Source organism: Taudactylus pleione, unplaced genomic scaffold (assembly GCF_031769625.1).
Source record: "Taudactylus pleione unplaced genomic scaffold, aTauple2 ptg000276l, whole genome shotgun sequence".
Classification (NCBI taxonomy): Eukaryota; Metazoa; Chordata; class Amphibia; order Anura; family Myobatrachidae; genus Taudactylus; species Taudactylus pleione.
Window position 1 is genome coordinate 3508738 of NW_028284678.1, and position 22795 is coordinate 3531532.

Consider the following 22795-nt stretch of genomic DNA (forward strand, 5'->3'; position numbering starts at 1 on the left):
TGCTCTGTAGGAATCAACCAATCCACATTATGCATTTCTGAGGCTGTCACTACCTCTCTGTTGTACTAGAGAAGCACTTCTCTTCTAATATGGCAACCTGCTGCAGAGAAGTCAAAATAACTGTGGCAGTCAATAGTAATTTGGGGCTCATATGCAAGAAATATACATTTGCACTCCCCAACTTCCTCTTAACCGCATCTCAAATAATACATAAAAAGATAATGTACTGTAGCCTTTTTTTGAACCTCTCCCAGCTCAGCCCTCTGATTTAACTCCTTACTATTGTACCTCAACTCTCACTTTTTAGTCTATTTTGAACCTCTCCTAGTTCAGCCCTCTGATTTAACTTCTTAGTATTGTACTTCAACTCTAATTTTTTAACTCACATACACAAGTGTACACACACTTCAATTTCCTTCTTTCGCACTTGCATTGCTGGTCTGCTTCCATTCTGTAACACTGACAGTCTTCCACAGTCCAGTCAAGCCAACAGTACAGGGGGGCTGAGGAGAGGACAGAGCATGTGTGCTCTGTCTAGCACTGGCAAAATCATCAGTGTTACAGAATGGGAACATAGCCAGATAAATGGGGGGACTGATCTTACATGTTTTATTATATTAACAAAATGTATTTTGACCAGGCAGGCCCATGACTGATCAGGGACAGTGGTCCTGGGGCTCTTCATTAGCAGTAGTTTCACCCCTGTGGTGCCTAAACTATGTTTCTGACACAAAGTAATAAAACAATTTTCCTGTAATATTAAGCATTCTGTGGCAAATTTTATGAAAACATATAGGTGTCAAGACATGTTTAGCTATACGATACAGATTTCTATAGACCAGTGTAGCTTATTCAGGGCTGCCAAGAGTGGCCATGGGCCTGAATATTGAGAGGGGTGTGGCCAAAACTAGGGAGGCTTGGCTATGCTCCCTAAAAGACAGTGATGTGTGGTGAGGTAAATGGCTGGGGAACCACTAGCTAGTATCAGAGCCAGATTTACAGATACATATATAAACCTGAGGGTTCACGTGGGCATTACGTGAAGGTGCAGCAGTATATAGTGCTAGCAATTTGATGTGTTTTGATCAGGGATGTACAGAAAAGGTAGACAGGGGATGCAGTGCCTCACCTGCCATACACTTTTTACTCCAGAGTTTTGACTGTACAAATTATTAGAATAATACAAAGAAGATATGTATAATATATATATTTTTCTCATTTTAATAATCAAAACTTTGGAGTATACTGTAGTATGACAGGAAAGGCTTTGTTAACCTGCCTCACCTCACCGCACATCACTGCTCAGAATTTTAAAAAGAGTTTTCCTGGCACCGACCACTATACAGGGCTGCAAAGGGTGACAATATCTCCCGTAGCAGGTGACCCAGGCCCATGCTGGTCTGGGGTAGATAGTACCCACTCCCACCCCTTCTCTTAGCACCCTTATTACTGTATGGGGTTGAGTGGCATAATGTAAAATTTTGATATTCTGCAATATCACCTGATTTTATATTCTATCTACTGTTGTTTGAAGAATAAAAGTTTTCTTCTTATGCTTTATTAGATAGACAAATTATTGCAAATCATTCACCATGGGTCAAGGATGACCACATCAGATAATACTAAATAAAAAAATACAAAACATGGGATTTATTTCTGCACTAATTAAAGAAAATAACTACTGTATAAAGTATACAAAAGATGTTTTGTACAGTAGGTCCAGTAAGACAAAATGAAATACTACCATCCTCTACTCCTTTGTGTTGGAGATGAACTGTCAAATGAGAAAATTTCTTCCATAAATGGTAGATCTCATTGAGTCCTTGGGTCTATTTGCCCCCTATGAAGAATAAAATAGATGTTCATGTCATGTAATTCAAGCAGACAAAAGAATGGTAGCAAATTCTGAATGCAACTCTTGCCACCATACATGCTTCCAGTTATAAACAGAATATATTAAAAATTACTTACATGGTAAAGGATGCTTGGTTTTCGTACAATTCAGAATCTACAGTATAAGGGCTTCATAAATGTTGCTTCCATAAAATAAGCTGTTGAGATCTACTATTATTATTTTTTATATATAATTTCATTTTGAACAAATGTTTGTTTATTTGTGTTCACTTGTTGGGAATTTGGTCTTTTTGAAAAAGACACAATTGTGCCTTTCACACCAGATATGCCCTTCCCACACAACCTTCATTTTACATTTACATATCATCCACTCAAGCAAAGACAATTTGAATTTTTTTTTTTAAATTGTCAATTTGTTGTTTTTTTATTTTTGTATTCTGTTTACAAATGTACAAGCTGGACATATTGTTTAATTTTGCATCTTGGAATAAAAAAATAATTAAAAAGTAGAAACAGTATTGGTCATATTGTATTTTTCAGCAATATCAGATTATTAAATAAAACAGAGATCTCTATTTACATACTGTATATATAACCAAGTACACTTAGCTGCATTATTGTATAATTGAACGGGGAAATTGTTATTAACAGTGGCAGATAAAATCCACCACCCTTAGGTAGTGGCTTCCCATTGGAAGTGCTCCCTGATAATCACAGCCAGACAGTCCGTCCCAAGGGGAAGTGTTTTTCCTAATTGCACATCCACTGGTGTTCTTAGTAATTCCCTTCTTATGTTAGTTGATCCGGCATCGAGCTTCAGAATAGCATGTTGATGAATGGGTTCTAAGCATTGAACTTGTCTTGGATACAGTCCTGGCAGGAGGATAAAATGATTCTTCTAGATGTTCTCCAGTCAACAAAGAGTAGTGTATGTTGATAATAAAAGTCCCATGAAATGTAGCATATGTTAAATTATCCCAATGTCTTCAAAAATACGGTGGGGAGGCGCGATCGCACCTTGTCATCTGAAGCCCAATTGGCTGTGTTCGAATCCCATGTGACCACCTCAGTTAACTGGTTAATAAGGAGCAACATAACAGCTCTTGCTAATAAACACTAGTTGCAATATTAGTATAACACACTAAAATAAATTATGTGGATGTACATAAACTTAACAAAATAGAAGTGTAATTACAATATAAACAATCTAAAAACTGGCCATTGATATATTCTACCTAATTTGCATGAAATTTGAATTATCTATAATCATAATAATGCACAATATATTATATAATCACAATTCAATCTGTGATTGTCTGACACATATAATTGAGGTGTTAAATTGCAGCTGCTTGTGAACAAATCCAAGCAGTAGTTATGGATATCAAAGACTACTGCAGGGTATAAAAGAAGTCCAAAGTTGAAAAAGAGCCAGGCAGTAATCAGTATCAAAAAGTACCATCCACATAGATTGCTGGACAATACAAATGTATCCTCATACACTGTAGCTCAAGGCATGGCAAATAGCCTCAATGGGCATGCCAGGTCCCAGGTGACTTGGCCATGGCGAGCATCTTTCTATCTCAAAATGTGCATCTTAGTCACAAAATAAAATAATTAGGAGTGACAAAACTACTTTGCTATATTACGCTGATCAAGTTGATATTTGACATTTGTAAATCTGTGCGTCTGAGTCTGAATATGTGTACAAAGTGCTACAGTGCAGCGGCATGGCTTTTTCTCATGCCAAGCTTTGTTGTACTTCATCTGCAACTTTGTTGTGTATAAAACTAAAGCTGGGCATCCACTATACAATTTTCTGTCAGATACAGTATCTGTCCAATCTGGCTGGTTGGAATGAAAACCTGGTAAGGTATGGGAGCAAATGACAATCGATCATATGGTTTTAAACATTGAAAAAAGGACAAAAAAATTTGTTCAAATTGGTTAAATTCGTGTGTTTTAACCAATTTGTCTGAACGGCCATTTTTGGCTATTTTGCAGTGTTTGTGAGCAAATGGACGATTGTCATTTGCTCCCATACTGTACATTACCAGATTTTCATTCCAACCAGCCAGATTGGACAGATATCTGACAGATAATTGTATAGTGGATGCCCAGCTTTACTCCTGTGCAGTTAAAGTCACAGCCCAGCGTTTCTAGTAGTAGTTTCTTTGAGTAGAGTTTAATTGAGTCTTTGATGTGAATAAGATGCACATTTAAAGAAAAATATGGGATGCTACTTCTTTTGGAGCATCTTGGTCACACCGGGCATCTTGCACTGAATAATGTATAGGTGTTAGATGTATCAGGACACAGCAGCTTGCTAATATTGCTTCATTATCCCCAATCCAAAGGTAAATAGGTGTCAGATTGTTCATACAGCAAGAAATGCCATGAACAGCCACTCAAAGCAATATAATTGCACAGCGGCGCCTCCAGAGGTGGGGCTGCAGGACAGTCCAAAATTCAAATAGGGAGCCACACCAACTGCCAGTGAGTCCCTACTGGCAATGTTAGACAGTGGAAGAAAGGGCATTTGGTTTGTCTCCCCTATTTGAATTTTGGACTGTGCTGCAGCCCCACCTCTGGATCCACCACTGTAATTGCATATCCACTGGTGTTCTTAGTAATTCCCTTCTTGTGTTAGTTGATCCAGCACCAAGCTTCAGAATAACATGCTGATAACTGGGTGCTAAGCAATGAACTTGTCTTGGACACAGTCCTGGCAGGAGGATAAACTGATTCTTCTGTATGTTCTCCAATGAATAAAGAGTAGTGTATGTTGATAATAAAAGTCCCATGAAATGTAGCATTTGTTAAATTATCCAGATTTGATTCTACTGGGAATTAAAGTATAACAGACTGGATAGGCATGAAATAGCAAACTTCCAGAATGATGTAATCACATTTAAAAAGCTAACGCGTTTCATTCCCCTAAGGTGGTGATTTCCTCTATAGGCAGACTTAAACATTTGTGCTGATATGGTTAGAATTATTTGTGTCAATGTTTATCAAACGAACATTTGGAATACTGTACAGTATGTGCACTATGGTGGGTGATAACTTTGTCTAAATAAAGCATAATGGTCAGTGTGCAACTGATGTAATCTCTATTGGGATGTTTTTTCTGGATATCAATAAACATGATGTTACTATGAAAGTGAAAGAAAGAAAGAGGTATAAACAGATTGCTATAATCAAGGATGTAAGTATGTACTTGGAGCACTGGTAAATGCACTGCGTGATATCAAATTTAAATACCAGTGTTCCTAGTACATTCTATACTTCTTTTACTGTTTGGGTCTTTGCAGAGTCCTTTCTTGTGAGCTGCTGTATCCACCTGTGTCAGTTTAAGCAGACACACCTTGTTTTAGCACCTCATTAATATTTGTGGTAATCAGGAATGTGCATACAATACAGTAGCTGTCTCTGTGAAAACAAATTTAAACTAATGAAATAAAAATACTATTCCATACTGTACCTTCCAGTCCACATGTCTGATGGTGCAAAACTACTTGCAGCTCTTCCACACAGATGTATGCAATACAGATTGAGTATCCCATATCCAAAATGCTTGGGACCAGGGGTATTTTGGATATCGGAATATTCTGTTGTTTGGAATATTTGCATACCATAAAGAAATATCTTGGGAGTGGGACCCAAATCTAAACACAGAATACATTTATGTTCTATATACACCTTATACACACAGTCTGCAGGTCATTTTATTCTATATTTTTAATAATTTTGTGTATCAAAAAGAGTTTGTGTACATACATGAAAATCATTTATGCTTCATAGACACCTTATACACATAGCCTGAAGGTTATTTTATACTATATTTTAATAATTTTGTGTTTTAAAAAAAGTTTGTGTACATTGAACCATCAGAAAGCAAAGGTTTCACTTTCTCAGTCATGCTAAAAATATCCTGTATTTCGGAATATTCCGTATATTGGAATATTTGGATATGGGAGACTCAACCTGTACCACAAGAACAAATTTTGACAGGATGCACACATCAGTATTAAACAGAAAGCTCACAATCTGAGCAGCTATACTGTACAACAAAGTGAAAAGTCTGAATTAATAGTGTATGCGCTGCTTAAATATTTACACCTGCTGTACAGACCCCTGTAGTCACTACACTTCAAAGTTATTATTAGCAGCATCACTAAAGGGGTTTGGACCAGGGTGACTTCAAAATGCCTAAACCTTACCTCTCCCTCCCTGCACCCCTAGGTTCCTTAGGTTCAGGAACATAAGTTCAACTTAAAAAAAATTACCTATAAAAAACAAAGTAAAACAATCAACAACAATGTTTAAGCTCTTTTTACACTGTTTATAATCAGGGATGTGCTTACAATAAAGTAGCTGACTCAGTGAAAGCAAAATGGATAGAGAATAGAGCATACATAGTTTCATTTATCTCTATAGAAACAATAGCTGAGATGCACAGATAACATCAAATGTAGCATAATAAAAGTATTATAATAAGGAATGTGTGCTGACCCCCATGGTTTGGGTTTGGTTTTGGATCTGTTTCTCCTTCAAGGTTTTGGATCTGGATTTAGTTTTACAAAACCACCCTTGTGGGTTTTGATTTTGGATGTGTACTTTTTCTAAAAAGAATTTTAAAAACTGATGAAATCACATAATTTGAATCTGTTTCTGTTCCTACACTATTATTAACCTCAATAACATTTATTTCCAGTTATTTCCAGTAAATTTTGACCACCTCGCAGCTCACAATATTTATTTCATTCAGTTTATGCCAAAAGATTGCTTCGAGCTAGCTGGCTGACTATGCTAAGCGACAGCAGTGGGCGGCACTAATATGTGGCAGTTTAGCTTCCAACATGGCACAGAGTGACACTGCAGTGGTAGACAAGATGGCAGTTTAATAAACTATACGACCCCATAGGAAGTTTAAAAACCAAGAATGTTTTCATTAATCAAGAACTAGGTCAGATGCCCGAGGGAGTTGGAATATGTATGTAGTTGAAGGTAGGGAAAGGAAGGTTTGATTAGTGGTAAATTTAATTTAATTTTTTGATTCCGAAGCAAATTTATGAGGGAGGGGAAGAGGGGTTGCATTTACAAAAAATATTTAAATCATTCACATCAGTCCTTGCCCCAGAAGAGTCATTGAGCGCTATGCCAGCTGCTGCTGCTCATCCCAGAAGGGGACCAAGAAGACTACTACTAGTAGTTTAAAAAAACAATTGACTGTTAAACAAACCATTGCAAGGGAGAGCAAGAATGACAGCAGTCACCCAGTTGCATAGCGGATCACTGATGCCATAACATCTTTGCTAGTATTAAATGTGCGTCCAATATCTGCCAATAATGCAGTGAGTTTTAGACAGTTAATTGAGGTCCTGTGTCCCCACTACCAAATCCCATCTAGATTCCACTTCACTAGAAAAACAATTCTCAGCCTGTACAGGGATGTTAAAAAAAACTTAGTGTCCTCCAATATGCCGGTGTACCCACTGTCCACTTAACCACAGATATGTGGACAAGCAGAACAGAGCAATCACAAGATTACATGACTGTAACAGCCCACTTGGTGAGTGTATTGCCTTCAGTGGCAGGAATGGCATCAGAATCTAAGAAACAGCAGCTATTTCAAAGGCAGGCTATTCTGTGTATCGCCGGTTTCACTAAGAGGCATACTGCTGACAACCTTTTAGAAAAATTTGGGAAGTCATTGCAAAATGGATTACCCCGCTTTGACTCTCCTCATTTATGATTTCTGTCAATGCCACCAATACTGTGAGAGCATTAAAGCTGGGTGAATTCCAACATGTCCTATGTTTTTCTCATGCAATCAACTTGGTGGTGCAATCTTTTTTTTAAATGTCAAGGCCATGCAGGAGATGCAATTTGTTGCCCAAATTTCTAGACATTTTCACCATTCAGCAGGTGCATGTAGAAGATTCAAGCACTTGCAAGAAATGTTGAATTTGCCCTGCCACCAGCTGAAGCAAGAGGTAGTTACAAGGTAGAACGGTACTCTTTATATGCTTCAGCGGATAATGGAACAGTAAAAAGCCACCCAAAGCTACACAGTGAAGTATGATATAGGAAGAGGATTGTGGAATGCACCTTACTCAAGCTCAGTGGAAAATACATTCTGTTTTTTGCAAAGTGCTGAAACCCTTTGAAGTAGTCACCTGTGTAGTGAGTTCAGATACTGCCAGCTTGAGTAAGGTAATTCCCCTAATTAAACTGTTGGAAAAGCACGAGGGAGGAAGACCTTTACTACCAATTATGTCCAAAAATTACAGAGGCACCTGTAATGGTGGATTCCAGCAGGGATGAATTAATATTGTGTGAAGAAAGATGATGATGAGGGTGAGGAATCGGATGATGATGGCAATAGCATCTTGCCTCTGTAAACCAGTTTGTGCATGTAGAGATCATTGCCAGCAATATCAGCTGCCCATTGGTAGCTTATCTTCTGGGGGCCCAAACAAATTACTACATTATTGAGGATATTGTTGATGAAGATGTTGGTGGTGAAGATGGCAGGTGCTTGGATCTAGCAGAGAGAAGGGAGCTAGCTGACACTGAACTGCTTGTTATTATTTTTTTAGCCAATGTTTCTGAGTTTTACAAAAACTTTTTGAATGAATGCGCTGCAGGTGTCGTAACAGGGAGGAGGTTCCTAGATGTTTGTGGTCCTTACCTCTACTTACTCTGACTTTACAAAGGGCACAGATGGCTTGACAATTGTCCAGATTTGGGTAGAAATAATTCCAAACATAAGAGGAAGTGGAATTTTTTTTTCTTATGCCCAGACATGACAATGGGCTTTTCCTTATTATGGGCAACAACTCTTTCTTCCACTGGTGCCTGATTTACACAAACAACATCCTCATCAACATTATCATCATCAACATCCTAATCATCAACATCTTTATTAGCATCAGGTACACAAATATCCTCCTCATCCTGGTGCACTTCCATAAAAGCATCCGCGATTTCTATGTCAGCATGTTCACACGTGCTTACATTATCATAAGATGCAGAACCATCAGTCATAAATAAAGGCCAAGGCCTTTGCCTTTCCTTGCCACTTTGTGTGGTGAAAGGCATATTGCCAATTTTATGTCTTTCTGCAGCTAACTTTTCCTTTGATTTATTTTTTCTTTACTACTGTAAAATATTGCTTCTTTGATTATAGATGCCCTGACTTAAGCCCTGTATGTCCTTGGGCATCGGCTTTAGTAGATGACGTAGATAGACTAGTATCATCATGACTGGTGGCACTGGCAGCAGCTCCAGCACTAGTATGTGGTTCCTGCTCTCCTCTCAACTGATCATTCTCCATATCAACCCACACGAACAAAGTGGGGTACAGCACACACATCAATTTGTACCAATTTTAAATATTACACTATGGTATCAATGACCTACAGGCAACAATGATTTTTATTTGTAACACACCACACTACCACTTACAGTGTCACAATATTTTTTATGAACAAGAAAAGAATAGCACACTGTGCTACCACTTAAGGGTCTATTTAATAAGCAGTGTTAGGAGACAGAGTGAAAAGTGATAAGGTGCCAGCCAATCAGCTCCCAACTGTCATTTTTCAAACACAGCCTGTGAGATGGCAGTTAGGAGCTGATTGGCTGGCACCTTATCACTTTTCACTCTATATCCTAACACTGCTTAGTAAATACACCCCTTAGCGTCACAATATATTTTATGAGTAAAACCCCTTTATGTACTGCAGCCCCAGCCTCTTTATGGTACTGCAGTTCTAACACCTTGGTGGACAGGACAACACAGCAGCACCCCTTTATGTACTTGGGAAGAGCACCCCTGGAATGACAGAGCACCCCCTGCAAGACAGCACCCCTTTATGTACTGCAGCCCTAGCCCCTTTATGGACAACACAGCAGCACCCCTTTATGTACTGCAGCCCCAGCCTCTTTATGGCCAACACAGCAGCACCCCTTTATGTACTGCAGCCCCAGCCCCTTGATGGACAGGACAACACAGCAGCACTCCTTTATGTACTTCAGCCCCCCTTTATGTACTGTCAATTATGCAGCATCAGCCCCTTAATTGACAGGACAACAGTGACAACAGCCCCGCTCGACAACACTGTACCTTTGACAAGTTGAGAACACATGCACAGGCAGAGTAGAACAGAGCACGTCTGTTCTGTATACTCTCCACAGCCAGAGGGAAAATGGCACAGATGGGACCTTTATAGAATCCAAAACCCACAAGATTCCAACAGCGGGATGATATTATGTCTCATTTTGAATTCAGTTAGGTGGAAAAACCTACTCGGATCCCCTATGTTCGAGTGGGTCTGGTTCTCGGAGTATCGGACTCGCTCATCTCTAATTATAATATTACATTTCAATAGTATAGGTTGTGAACATATTGAAAAATGAAAATAATTAAAACACAGGTAGGAAATATGTTTCTATCCACTTCATTAACTATTATGCAAAAAAATAGTTTGATGTAAGTTGCAAATAAATTCCATATACAAGTAATAAATATAAACACATATAGCATATCACAGGACATGCCCGATAAAACCAAAGCACAGACTCAAAAGGGTCAATAAGAATATCAAAGTCAAACATCAATCTTTAATTAACCCCTTACAACGTTTCTAATTTATCAGTCAATTTGTATTCCCACTATTTTAGCAATAGCTCCATGTATTCACCCACTCCTAGAGGATAGATTAACTTGTTCCAAATTCTGCCATCTAAGCTGTCAAAAAATGATGAGCTAAAAAGTTTTCATGCTTAATATGTTCTGTAGTTCTCTCTGGATTATATGTCCTAATTCCAGATGTATGCTCACTGAGCCTTAATTCCATTTTACGACTTGTCTGACCTATATAACACAACCCACAGGGACACTTAATAAATCACACTATTTGAATAACAAGTGGTAAGATTTCTACATTTATAACTAGTATCCCTTGTTGTATAAATGTTTAAATCCTTCTAATCACATTACAGCTTCAACAATGTAACTATATAAAATCACCTTTACTCTCTGTAACTAATAACATTTGTTGATGTGATATAATACTCTCAAATCAGATTAAGTTACCTAGGGATTTATTTGCATATAAGGTCGATTTTACTCGATTTTGATTGATTCATTTACCAACAGACAATTTTTTTTTAAGTGTTATTAAATGTGTGGTTTAGTCCCAGAAACACAACTGTGATGTTGATTGATTTTGATCAATTTTAAATCAACCTTTTGTAAATATACCACCTTGTCTCCAAAAAAAGGAGGCAATTAAAAATGGGTCCCCACTTGTTCTGTCTTTCTGTAGAATACCCCAATATTTTTGATAAACAGTTTGATCCTGTTAGAATTAATATTATGATAATTCAAACAAGGGGCTCTATTTGTAACCTCTCTATATGGGAGCTTTTATATTAAAATTTGCATCCTGTATTTGTTTGTTCTAGTTCTTCTGAAACAGATATACTGTACATAATGATGTGTACTTAATTAATATTCATAGTAGCCAGAATACTATCAACTGTCAATGTAGGTCTTTAGCATTCCATTACATTTTTTAAACAGTTTATTTATAATTTTAAACAAGAATTAAAAGATGCACCAAAGTCAGCACCTCCAACCAATAAAAGGTCCGATTATATAAATAGATTAATTAAAGTTCAATGGGAACACCAGAAAGAAACACACTAAGATAGACAAGTGTTTAGAATAGAAGGTCTGACAGTCCATGAGATAAAGGAGAGTGGGAAGGGGCGTTATGGAAGTGATACCACAGACCTCAAACCTGTAGAAATTTGAGAGACCTATTTTTTCCTTAGCTGTCAGACGCCATATTTTATCAATCACTAAACTAAGAGAAGGGGCTTCAGGACACTTCCCATGGGAATCGATTAAACTTATCGCAGAATTAAGAATCTGAACCACAACTTTGTCAACAAAGCATTGAGTGGTAGTCCCCCAAAACAGGACCAGGGATTATTAGAAGTAGGCTCAGTTACAATATTTCTAATCAAATCTGTGTTCTTGTCCCAAAATAATGATAACTTAGGACAGGACCACCACATATGACTTTAGGAACCCAGTTCTCCACATACTCTCCAACACCGAGGGGAACCAGCTACCATCTATATTTCATATCTATATAAGCATTTTCCTTTACCTGTGTAGATATAGATGTTTTGGAGAAATGCTCTCTAAGGGTGAACCAAGATTCCTCATTAGGAGGAGAACCCAAGACAGCCTCCCATTAGAGTTCAAACATTGGGATAGAAAGCTGCTAAAAAGATAGAATTATATTATAGAGAATATGTATTATTCATTTAGTCAGAGGTCTTTGAAAATAAAGGGATTAGAGGGATGATAAGGAATTAACTACTGTAATGCAGGGCAGGCTAGAGAGGTTACAAATTGTCTCAGCTGAAAATACATAAAGTGTTCACCTCCAGGAACTAAAGATTCATTTGAATGCTAGGTAAAGACATGCACACAAATTTTTAATCCAATTAGTCTAATCTTACACATTTGCAAATCCAAGACTGGAGCATGCAGAGGATTGTCCAGGAGGAAAACTAGGATTGTGCCAGAGAGGGATAAGGGAGGAGGGAAGTGAGTGAAGGATAAAGCGATGGGTGCAGTAATCCCATATCTGTCAAGTGAAACTAAGCACTGGGTATGAATTAAGTAGGGAAAGTATGCCTTCGGGAATCATTAGCAGCAAAGAAACCAATGAAGTGTTGTGGCTTAGGGCCAATTTTAGATCAAGACACCTGAGTATACAGTGGAGGTGGGGGAAAACCAGAACATAGCAAGACTTAAGTGAGAAGCATAGTAATACAAATTAATGACTGGAAAACCCATATTCTCATTTATTGTGGGTCTCTGTACATTTTAAAAAAATGTTATGAGCACCTTGTTCCTTAACACAAAGTAAAGAAATCATTTATGTAACCGAGCCAACACTGTAATTGGGACCTTAATTGGCAAAGTTATGAAATAAATGTAAGAGGCATGGGAGGTGATTAAGTTTTATAAACAGTAAACAACCCAACCAGGAGATGAGAGATTGACACCTGAACAGGTCCAAATTATAGCTAGTTAGTGGGAGATAACTATCTTCATAAATAGTGCTAAAGTGACTAGTAAAAAAGACGCCCAAATATTGTATCTTATTGAACCTAAAGTAAATTTCTAGTTAACACATAAAAGCAAAGGGCAGGAGGTAAGGATATGAAGAGATAAAGCCTTAGGTTTAGCATAGTTAATTTTGCAACCCCACAAAGCGCCAAAGTCCATGAGTATCTTAAACAAATTTGGTAAGGAAGTGTGAGGAGAAGAAAGGGAGAGGAGTACATAATTTGTTAACAAAGATATTTTATAATTAGACATGTCAGTTGTTACTCCCTTGATGTCAGCGGAATGGCAAATCCACAAAGGGCTCAATAGTCAGGACACAAGTCAGCGCTGACAAGCAGCTACTTTATTTAGTGCCATTAGTAATATGATGAGGACACTCACGGAGATCCTAGCCAATAGAACGCAATATAAGGCTTGAATTCCACTGAGGAAGTCACCACTAAACCCATATAGTCGGAGGGTCTAAAAAATAAAATGCCAACTCATCCTGTCAAATGCTTTCTCTGTGTCCAGACAAAACCAAGAGAGCAGGTGTGTTTGATAAAATAATCAAATTAATGAGCCTTTTGTTGTCTCGTGACTCTCTGCCTGGAATAAAGCATACCTGGTCGTTGAAAAAAGCTGGGACAATGAGTTGGGACAATATTTGAATTTAAGCATATGGTGAGAATTTTAGCATATAACTTACTATTGGTATCAGCAGAAAAAAATAGTCTATAGTTAACTGCATCTTTATCCTCTTTAAGTATTACTATAATCCTGGCCTTAATGGCTTATTGAGAATAGGGAGCCCCTTTCAGAATACAGCATAAAATATTAAATAACGTCAATCTGGGTGTGGTGATTTATTGACGTTCAAAGTTTAATAGCGGTGTCAACCTTATCATCTGAAATTGCAGGGCTAAGTGCTGAAGGTACGCAGGGGATAAGCAAGGTAGATGACATTTGTTGAAACATTTGTTGAAACACCACCATATGTGGGCAGAGTCGGTAGTGTGCCCAGATGGGCTATTTAATTTACCATGAAATACTAAAAAGGCCTATACTTACAGTCACATTCCAATCAATATGTAGAGGAATGAATGAAGTGTAATTTGTTTTGCGCCAGGTTGGATCACAATGTAGAGTCCAGTATCCTTTTGGCTGTATTTACCTTCTCACAATATTTAGCCACTTTATGGCTTTCACTGCTTTAGCCATCAACTTGTCTTTGACAGATGATACTGTAATTTAGACATATCATCAGGAAGACCCAAAAGTTTGTATCTCAGAGAAAGTAGTTGTACCTGCTCCGAGGGCTCCAGGATGTGTTTGGCCCTATTTTTAGTTGCATGGGCATAGGATCTAATGAAGTGTCTATGGATAATGCTCTCTATACTCTGCATCTAGACCTTCATGCAATCATGTGCAGTTTTAAATGTATGTGACTTAATTTCTTGCATAGATTTGTTTTTACCTGTATAGCCTATATTGTTCAGTGAAGTATAGTTTATAGTATATATCTGGCCTGGTTTTTGCTCCAACTCAGAGCAAGTTATCTCCTTTGATCAGCAGACCATTTGACTGAGATGTAGCCTATCTTAATCAAGGATACCACTCCTTTATATTCAGTATAGGGGTAGCTGGGGCTGTTTTGGCAGCTGTGGTTAAAAGCACAAAGTGTTAAATGCACAAAGTGTACTAACAATACAGTTAATCAAACAGTTGAACAAACATGGACCAACAGCTAAGGTAATTTCAGATAAAAAAAATTATTTCTTTAAAACTTGTCTAAAAGCACTAACCTAAAACTCATTATGTACTACACATTTCTTTTCATCAAAACACTACTTTGTATTTTCTCTAAGGATATAACATCCTTACCTCTCCCTGCATCTCACCTCTCTGTGCTCATTGCAGCCACATTGATTCACTCACCTCCTCTAAAAATTAGCTTTATTTTCATTGTACATCGATTATTACAACCTCATTGTGTCACTATAAAAAATTTTTACACACCTCCTACAACTATATCTACTTCTCTATCTTCCTGCTTTTATTATCTGGTGACATATTACCAAATCTTGGCCCCACACACATACAGCGGATTTACTATGGAATAAATATCCTGCAAACCTCATGAATCCCCTATCACCCTCCAAATCATTAAATGTGCCTTATAGAATTCACACTCTTCATTATTCTACATCTGAACATCTCTTTACAACAACTACTTTCACCAATTTCTACATTTACCTGAGACTACTGGTTCACTCGTTAACCAAACTCTTTAAATAGCCCTTGATGAAGTGGCTCCAGCTACCCATCAAACTTCACGTAAACTGAAATAACAACCATGGCTTTCCACAGACACCCACAAAAACTGTTGTGTAAAGTAAAATGTCAGTGGTGTAAATCTTAATCCAAATGACTTCCTCACATACAGTAAAATAGGAATCCATCCATCTGTCATCCTAACCCTCTGTCCCATGCTCACTGTCTACCCCATCTGTGTCACCCCTGTCTGTTTGCCCCTCACCTTTAGAATGTAAGCTCTCACGAGCAGGGCCCTCTTCCCTCATGAGCTTTTCCTTCCTTTACTTATATTGTTATCTACTCTATACTCCTTACAATTACAACAGCACCTGACCACCTAACCCTTGACTTTTGCCATACTGCTAATGTTGCAGTAATGTTTATATACCATGTGCCTGTCTTGCAATGTCTTGTACTGTATGTCACTGTTTTCTTGTTGTAAGGTGCTGCGGAACCCTTGTGGCACCATATAAATAAAGGATAATAATAATGGCATTTTGAGCCTCCCATAAGAACATAGGGGAAATATCAAGGGTTGCGTTAATTTTAAAATAGTATAGCAATTCTGGTTACAAGTGCAGCATCAGTTGAGGATATCATTTAGTCACTCTGGGGGATGATGAGGCCCTATTTGTGGACTAGGGGCATGTTTTTTTTATATCTAAGAAAGCAGCATTCCACCCTTATCTAGAAGAGACAGTTTAGGGATTTTGGAACAATTAGTCTTGCATTAATTGAGACTAAGAATTGTAATATTTTTCAGGTGTGCCTGTCAAAAGTGCCACTTCCTTTCTACAATATGACAAATAAATTTATATTTTTATAAGCTTATTATTCTGTTAAGAGTTTAGAATGTAATTGGTTTTGAAAAATGTGTTCTGTGTTGTTAGGCAATAAATGGTCCTTAAAATACTTTTTATTTTTTATTTCAAGCTCTCTTTAGTTTATTGTCTTTTTATGCCTTTTTGTAACATCATTATACAGAAAAAAATCCTGTGCATTTTAAATGAATCTGCACATACATAATTCAGGCTTTACTGTAAAATCATATTTAATACAGGTGGTCATCTACTAAAGGTTGATTAGTATAAATAGTGAAAACTTTTTTTACAGGTCTATTTGCTAATTGCCAAAGACCTAATTCAAAATTGTTTGCTTTTCTGATTTTCACGCAGTTGAGCGATTACCGGGGGAATGAGCATGTGTCACAGCTACAATACACGAGCTGTGATTTAATTGCGAATACGCCAGCCAGATCAAGTGATTGACAGGCAGGGGCTATTTTGTGTAAGGTAAGGTAGTGGGGAAATTGTTAGGGATGTGCAGGCTCGGATCAGTTCGATTTTTCTGCCAAATTCGGATTTTTCCAGCCAAAAATCGGGTCTCAGAAAGAGGCAAAACATCGTCTTTCATGGACAAACATCATCTTTCATGGACTTTTGTCCTGGAATGATGATGCTTGTCCATGAAAGATGACATTTTGCCTCTTTCTGAGACCCGATTTTTGGCAAGAAAAATCTGAATTTGGCAGGAAAGTCCAAACTAATCCGAGCCTGCACATCCCTAAAAAACGTGTGTGTCACAACCATTTTTGGGTTGTGTACCAGCCACTGACTGCAATCCTGTACGCAGGAAACATATCTGTGCCATCTCAATAATGGCGGCCATTCTGAGTGACCATAGACTCACTCAGGAAGTGGATGTTTGCATGATATGCATCCGATGCTGCTTATGTGTAGGGAGTTGTGGACAGCTGCGATAGCACTGGGGGGCTTCTCAGTACAAGTCCTGGCCATTGCATTAGCATATTTCGGACATCCACAGCTGCAAAAATTACAACTTTGCCAGCATTAGCGTACAACTCTAATTCAGGCCCGAAATCTGCTAAATGCAAACCAACCTTTCAAATTAAATATTTTTTAAACCTCTTCAAAAGATTGAAAGATCACTCCAGTCACTGATTTTTCAGATGTAAGTATAGAGCAGTAGGAATATATTAAAGTTTGAGTTACTAAATTGCTGTGAAAACCATTGATTTATGAGAAAACGTGAGATAAATTTGAAACCAGTGTTATGACAGAAAAAAACTTTTATGCATACGATAAATAAGTGGCAGCATTTTAACCACTTCCCCCCAATCCTCAACCACCTTGAGCTCTAGAAATCCTGGCCTGCTTTCCACTATAATAGGGGAATAAGTGTTTTTGGACCCTCAGCCACAGAGATAATGCCAAGTTGGTTTCTGTCATGACATATGAAAATCGGCACAGGATTCATACTCCTACCAGATGCTACCAGCACTGTGGATCTTTGTAACCACACCCATATGTGTGGAGTAATGGACACAATGCAATCTTTGGACCACCACAGTGGTTCCAGAAAATGGATACAGATATCTAAAACCCCTGCCCATAAAATTTGAAATAACAAAAAACACTCACATTGAATTCTAAAATAAATTTTAATCAAACAAAAGACATCTAAAAAACCCTTTTGTTTATAACTTTATTAAATATAAAATGAAAAGCTTCCATCTTAGAATGTATACATAGGTGTACAAAATGACCATATACCTCCAGTCATAAAATGACATCACTAGTGTTAAATGTTTTTGGACCAGCTGCAAGTTTTTTTTTAAATGAAGAATTTAAATGAATAATTTTCATACTGTGTGTATTAAGATGTAGTGTTGCTCATTCGGTTTATAATTTGGGTATTTTTAGTTGAATTCTACTAGTGTTTTCAACTGGTGTTATATGCGCGTCTGATTTATGGACACACATAAATCAGACAATCCTGGAGTGCCCAGAATTAATTCCTTCACTTTTAAGAATAATGTAATGTGCGCTGTTAAACACGATTGAGTTCTAAAACATAACGTAGTTTGTTGTTAGAATGTTAAACTTGTGGTTTATAAAAAGGACTGCAGTTTTAAAGAGTGGCAATATTTAATCTTAAAATGGTAACTCTGTCTAACACTAATTAAAATAATCTATCTAAATTAATCATGAGTGTGTGGATACAGCTGGACTGTCTTTTTTGCCTGCGTTATCTTTTTTGGCTATATTCGGAGTCAGTTGCATGTACAGCTACATTCTATTTTTTATTTATTTCATCACTTACACAGTAATTAAATATGCAGGCATCCCCTTCTCCAGCTGTCTATACACTGCACGGAACCCTTGTATTACAGTAATAAAGTGACTTTTTAAGTACTGCTCCAGCAGTCGTCATGTATTTGAATAAATGGGTGTGATTTTTAACATTTGCGACCAATTAGACAAAGTCAACACTGTAAACTTCACAGCTATCATTAGCAAATTTATACTTAAACCAGGGTCAGAGCACATGCAACCCTGAATCCCTCCAAGAGACTGCATTTGAGACTGTTCAGTGGTCATTTCAGTAAGACTTTGAGGCTACATGGCTACACCACACACTTACTGTACTTTTTGAGGCTACATGGCTACACCACACTCTTACTGTACTTTTTGATGCTACATGGCTACACCACACCCTTACTGTTCTTTTTGAGGCTACATGGCTACACCACACCCTTACTGTACTTTTTAAGGTTGCATGACTATACCACACCCTTACTGTACTTATTGAGGCTACATGGCTACACCACACCATTACTGTACCTTTTATGGCTACATGGCTACACCACACCCTTACTGTACTTTTTGAGGCTACATGGCTACACCACTCCCTTACTGTACTTTTTGAGGCTACATGGCTACACCACACCCTTACTGTACTTTTTGAGGCTACATGGCTACACCGCAACCTTACTGTACTTTTTATGGCTACATGGCTACACCTCACCCTTACTGTACGTTTTGAGGCTACATGGCTACAACTCACCCTTACTGTACTTTTTGAACCTACATGGCTACACCTCACCCTTACTGTACTTTTGCTGCTACTTTGACTGCATTCTAATTTCCCATCATTGCTTACCCATTCCAGTCCCCTCCCCGGGACCCTAGTCATGCACAATTAAAAGTCAGACTTGAGGCTCGGAAAAGACACAGAAATGGAAAAGAAGCGCATGCGCAGTAAAAATCAATTTACGCTTTCAACAATTCGACCAATGTAATAAAATGTTTTCTATTACATCAGTTGAATTGTGGCTAGAAATGTATTTCTCCAAGATATTCAACTAGATTGTATAAAGTGCATCACATTCAAAATATTAGGACAAGACCAGCATATAAGGCAACACCTCTATAAATCTACTCTCTCTACCTCCTTTATTTCATTTGTATAATGCCACCCTGCAAAATGAAATCTGCGCACTCATGCATTTAGGGCCTGATACAGATATGGGAATAGAGTAAAGGTGCATATCCACTACACCAGTGTAGAACGACTGTACGATTACAACATCATAATCGTTCAATCGTTCATCATCCTGTGCAGTGGATAATGTGCCCACACTGAACGATATGTTGTTCAGTGCAGGCACCCTCTCCGAACATGCACAACCTGTTGATATCGGCAGGTTGGCCTGCATGTTCAGGCGATGACAGATTCCGGCAACAACCAGCGGGAGTGTGCATCGCTGTTCGTTGCCAGGATATTCACTGCATGATTAATAAATGATAACGATGTCTCAATCATTCAATTTTATTGTGTAGTGCAGTGGTCTCCAATCTGTAGCTCGAGAGCTACCGGTAGCTTGCGGTCTTGATTTTGGTAGTTCACCTAGCTGCAGTACCACCGAGTCAACTAGTAGGAAGTGAATGCTGACGTGTGCTCCCCCATGGCATTGACGCCATAGGTGAAGACATAAGGAAGCATGTCAGGTGATTGCTGCAGCCTCTACAGAAATCACCTGGCATGGTTCCCGTGGTTCCACCCATGGTGTCTACACTACGGCGGAGCAAGTGACTCCCACCCAGCACGGCCAGAAAATCACACTGCAGCCCTGCCTATATCTTTTGCTCCTCTACTGCATGTACCTCCTTGGAGCGAGTAATTAACAGTAAAATGCATCTGTGCTTAAATTTTATTTATAAACTACAACAAAATCACTGTAATAAATAAATGCATTTTTATTTTCTATGAAACATTTTTTTTTTCATTAAATTACCTTCATTGTTTGGTTATTAGCCAGATTTGTTTTTCCACAATTTTAGTAGCTCTTCAATAGGTTTCATTTTTCTAAAGTAGCTCACACCCCAATTAGCGTTGGAGACCTTAAGAAAGAGCAAGTAACTGTGCATCCTGGAAAAACCATGCTACACTGCAGGTGGGGCAGATGTAAAATGTTCAGAGAGATTTAGATTTGGGTGGGTTGTGTCCAAACTGAACTCAGCTTTAAAAATAATGCTGTCCAGCATTTGGGGCCACATGCAGAAGCAGCCAGTATTTACCCTGCATGCAAAAAAAAAGTAAGTATATGAACCCCTTACATTGCAACAATGTTTGTCCAGATACACAGTTTCTTGCTTTATGTTACTCTGTTCCCAACTCTGTGTACTTAAAAAGGAACAACTATGATCTGCCCAATTTATTCCATCAGCATGTGAAGATTTCTGCACCACTCCTGATGTCACCAGGAGCAATACATACATTTACAGTACTTCATTGTAAAACTGTGTAACTGAGCTAAAAGATAAATGACATCACAACAAAACTGTTCTGGTTTTGCAGTTTTGTTGCTTGGAAAATTAAAATAGTTCCACAAAATGTAGTGGACGATAGAAGTATTGAAGAAATGAGTGAGAGGTGGTAATAAGAGTGGAGGCAAGGTGGGGGATAGAGACATATACATTCTTTATTCTTCCAAGACAGTGACAGCAAGAACATGGAGTACACAGAACTACTCTCCTGGAATGTCCAGGAGACTCCCAAATTTCAGACTCAGAGGAGAGAAGGACAGTCTTCCTCATTTTGTTCACTGCTTCTTTGTGTCTTCCACTTCCCAAGTTAGGTAGGCTATCTGATCTGCTTGATGATGTAATTTGCAGTGCTGCACAACATGGTAGCCCCATTCCAAACTTTCTAATTCCAGAAGTTGCAGCTTTTCGTGATGTGCTGTTCTGTTTACCTGAAAAACAAACACACCCAAACTGTGGGGTTTTGTGTCGAATTGAGTCCTGACTCTGATTACTTTTGGGGTTCTGAGTAGCATATACAGTATACAATATAAGTATAAAGCAACACAGTCAGACCTTAGTGATCGCCATACAGTAAAGAAAGCATCCCAGTAATCATCATACAGTGGGGATTGCGGTGCTTAAAATTCTGGCACTGGAATACCGACACCTGTCAGAATCTGGTGTCTGCATCCCGACCGCAGCAATCCCGATGGTAAGTACAGGGGTTAAGAGGAGGGTTAGGCACTAAGGGGGAAGGGTTAGGTTTAGGCACTAGGGATGAGGTTAGATTTAGGCACTAGGGATGAGGTTAGGTTTAGGCACTAGGGATGAGGTTAGGTTTAGGCACTAAGGGGGAATGGTTAGGTTTAGGCACTAGGGAGGAGGTTAGGTTTAGGCACTAGGGAGGAGGTTAGGGTTAGGCACCGGGAAGGGAGGGTTAGGGGTAGGGTTAGGATTCTGAGTGACAAGTGTCAATATCCTAACCCTGTCGGGATGCCGGCGTCAGGATCCTGAGTGCTGGCATCCTGTACCCAATCCCTATACACATTATCCCCCTATCCCCAAACCTCACTGACCACCATGCCCCTTCCCAATGAAACCTACCTGCTGTTGATCTCATTATCTTTTATGTGCGTTTTAAACTGTATGTACCAGTGTCACTGGAACAGGAAAAGCAGGAGATCATCTTTTACAGGATTTCTTCCATTTACTGGTAACAGGTCCTACAGTGCCTGCACCATCTCAAGAGAAAGTACCCCATGGACCTCCCAGCTATGCTACTGCTTGACATACAATATGATTTTTTATATTAGACTATGCATCAGATGTGACACTTGAAAGGAGAAATAGCCATGTATATTCAACTGAGCACTATATACAGTATATATAGCTTTGCATATACTTTGCACCAGTTCCACCAGTTCTGCATTTACAGTGGCACCAGGTTGTCTCAGCATATTATATTCGCCACCAGATGATGATTTGCATATCAGGCATGGCACCAGATGTTGCTCTCTATACTAAACATGTAAACTGCTGCATTTGTTAACCTCCACAGCAAGTAACAAAATGATGGTGGCTATTAAATCGATCATGAATTAAAATTCATCTTGTGATTTGTAAACATGTTTATAGATGTCACATTGCCCTGACACCTGGAGCAGATAGTACTATATACTGTAGAAATAGGGAAGACCAATATTGGGGGTGTAGTCGCAATGGTGCATTAGTTATTTGCTGCTTCTGTGCCAGAATACTGCTCATTTCCTCAATGCATTTTGCACCATGATAGAAGCATATCATTTAACAGTAGAAAATACAGTAGCTGCGTGGATTATCTATCATGGCCATTTCAGTACCTTGTTATGTAATC

The 22795-nt window shown here is 38.4% G+C and overlaps 1 protein-coding gene across 2 annotated transcripts in view; it reads left to right on the forward strand.

Moving 5' to 3' along the window:
• NCAM2 (neural cell adhesion molecule 2) overlaps positions 1-22795 on the forward strand; it is a 342401-nt gene that overhangs the window by 310577 nt on the left and 9029 nt on the right. The window lies entirely within an intron of this gene.